This window comes from Aplidium turbinatum, chromosome 1, assembly GCF_918807975.1.
Source record: "Aplidium turbinatum chromosome 1, kaAplTurb1.1, whole genome shotgun sequence".
NCBI lineage: Eukaryota > Metazoa > Chordata > Ascidiacea > Aplousobranchia > Polyclinidae > Aplidium > Aplidium turbinatum.
The window spans coordinates 7382907-7386123 of NC_137472.1; the positions used below are offsets into that span (position 1 = coordinate 7382907).

At 39.4% G+C, this 3217-nt stretch overlaps 1 non-coding gene across 1 annotated transcript; it reads right to left on the bottom strand.

The window, feature by feature from the left end:
* Positions 1-691: 691 nt before the first annotated feature.
* Positions 692-793, bottom strand: LOC145784778 (U6 spliceosomal RNA). Its single transcript, XR_014291045.1, has one exon. It is a non-coding gene; the product is annotated as a U6 spliceosomal RNA (small nuclear RNA).
* Positions 794-3217: the final 2424 nt, after the last annotated feature.

Consider the following 3217-nt stretch of genomic DNA (forward strand, 5'->3'; position numbering starts at 1 on the left):
TTGTTCATAATAAAGAATACGTTCTATCTTTTATTTTTAGCGACTCGAGAAATAGTTATTCACCACCAAATGATCACATACAAATTATTATTGAAAACAGTAGAAGTTGAAAACAGTCGATCAAACAAATACCCATTGCTGTAGGCCAGGGGTCACCAAATGGTGGCCCGCGGGCCGCATGCGGCCCGCCACGCTGCATCGCTGCGGCCCGCGGAAGGTATCAGCGTACAAGTATAACCAAAAATACTTTTCTTGAGGGAGTTAAAGAGCACGAAGGCAAAAATTACTTTCCTGGAAGCATATTTTCGCATTGCATACGATTCCACCGACCGACCAATCAGATTATAGTTCTAGGTGGGGGTTGCTTAAAGTTATTCCAATGCGATGTCCAGCCACACTGTCCCAGTGGTTGATTAAAACGTCTGTTTTCGAATTTTGAAATTGTCTGTGAGCATAGGGTTGCTTATTTTAAGTTTGAAAATGACATGTAAACACTAGTGCGAGTTTCACCGTTATTGTGTTTCACGAGCAGTGTTCTCTTTATGCAAGTTTTTGTTGGAAAAATAGGTCGGTGTGCCAACTCAATTTATAATAAATTGGCAATACATTACATATAAATTTAGAGACTTTTTCTGATTGTAGTATGAAAATATTTAGCTTAGTAGGCCTACTGCAAAACGTTTTTTTTTTTAGAAATATGGAACGCTTCACGATTTTGCGTGTCATCCTTGCGCAGGAGCCATGCTAATCTGTATCGTTCCAATTATAGTATATGTACTGCCGAAGCAAGTACTGCAAAATGTTGTTAATCAACAAATTCTTGCCACGCTGATGAGCACCGCAAGTGACAGTTGTCTATAATAAAAGAAAGACGGTTTTATAGATTCTCATAAAAAGGATGAAAAACCAATTCATTGCTTTTTTAGAGGGAAGACTGTTCATAAATTACGATTTTTCGGTGATTTCCACAAGCGTTTGTTTCATGGTACCTGGTGTGATGATGTCTAGTTTAGCGTTGGTGGTGCCTTCAACATTTAGTTGCAGAATGGTCACTCCTTGACGTACAACAGCTGGTGCTGTTCGCCCTGACAAGGGCGCTGTGCTTGGTCTGGGAGTGCCATTCTGATGATTGTTCTTCCGCATAACTTTATAGCGACAGTTGTAGCAAGTTTAGTTTCCCAAAGTCGGTACTTGCGGGGGCGGTCACGTGGAGGTACTTGCTTTCGTCGGCAGAGAGTGCTGCTTGTGAGTGTGGTGAAATGCAAACGGCAGCACACATTATCAAGGATTGCCGGCTATACAGACCTCCTCATGGTATAGAAGGCCTAGTTTCCATCGATGACGACACCAGGCAGTGGTTAACCAACGGATGCCCTGACATATAGCGACAACACGAGAGAAGAGAAGATGGTACCTGGTTTCTTTTTCCCTGTTATTGGAGCCTATTTTTCGCTGATATGTTTGCAGGTCACTATTGTTGCCTGTATTGTGATGTGTCAAACATTTCCTTGTTTACTGAAACTGTTAATTGCAAGATATCTTTTGCGAAGCGAAGTAACAACACCACTCTTGCTTGGCGATGAATATTCTGATGAAACCGCTCGCCTCGCTATAAGTGCACAAAACAAGTGGCCTCTATTTATCAGGCATTGTTAAAAAAGTCAAAAGTGTTGTAAAAGGAGCTTGGCCTGGCAATAGCGTTGTTCGATTAATTTTGTTGCTACGGTATTCTAACATAAATATGAACAACATGTAACGCTGGATACTGGGTACGAAATGCGTTCTTTTCTAGCATAAGAGTCAACCTACCTAACATTTTATTAGTGCGGCCCACCACAGCTCTCCTTAGTGCCAAAGTGGCCCGCATGCAAAAAAGGTTGGTGACCCCTGCTGTAGGCTATACAATAAGTTACTGTACGAAAGACATGTGAAGCCAATATAAATCAAAATTCTATGAAATGAGCAAAAATTGCGGTAAATATGCCTGATTAGATTCTAAGGCTTCATGTAGCTATACAAACTTCCACAAACTTCCACATTGGTAGAGCTATTACCGTCAACCAGGGCTACTTTGAACGGTAGTCTAACTCTGAACACTAATTTAAAAATCCGACTACTCATTGTATTAAGGCCTGTAAAAGGCACACTTTAAATCGCATTTCGCGGAAAACTTCATCAAATGATCGTTATGAATTGTCCTTTCCAAAAATGGCAAAATAATTGTATTGTTGACAGTAAAAACTGGTTTGAGAGTATTTTTGGAAATTTAAATTTTTTGCCACCAGATAACAGTTTTAAGTAGGCTGGAAACTTTTATGCCGGTTTTGGAAAGTAAAAGAGCTTTTGACCCATTTTTTTTAGAAAAAGGTTTCAATTTTATTAGCATGTCGAGGATAATTGAAAACTGGGTTTGAGTTGAGGATATCGCTCGTAATTACGAAAGATCTAGATACCATCACCTTTTTAGTTTAGGTTTCACAGTGTTCAAAGTAGCCCGCACGTTTTCTTTGGGCTACACCACTGTGATTTAGTGATGTTCAAATTAGCCCTAACATGTTGCTGTATTGAGGTTGTTCGTTTGCGCCATGTTTCCCATGCACATGGCATAAACGTGTTTGCTGTCATTTCAGTTCACCCTTTTTACATTTTGTACATTACCATTGAGTGGGCTGATATTTTGATCGTTGTATAGGCCTACAACTGCTTTTTCAAGTGATTAGATTTAATACTATTTGCCCCCTGATTTATTAAAGCTTGCAAGAAAAGTACTAATTATTGCTTCATGATTACGTTACGTGCAGTTTTGCTTCATGATCCTGGTCAGTAAGCTATATTATTCATCAATATTACGAGACGTGTCCCGGAGAAATTTGGAAACTTTGCTGGGGCTTGTTGTTGACTTTTTTAGCAGTTATTTTATCATGAAACTTTTTTAAATGGCAAGACTTGTTCAAAATAATGCTACGTGACATATAAGATTGAACAAACTGCTCAATTAGGGCGTAAAGGCCCTAAAATATGCATAATAAGTGAGTGTTCAAAGTTACAATACCCCATCCTAAGTTTGAACACCCACAAATTTGGCGGGAAAAGACCCAAATGTTTACTTGTTTAAAATTGCTTACACCTCCTTGAGCGTCTACACACAGCCCCAATTTTGGCTAAATCTGAGCTTTCTAACTTAAAAACGCGTGAAAATACAAGCAAATAAGTGCAA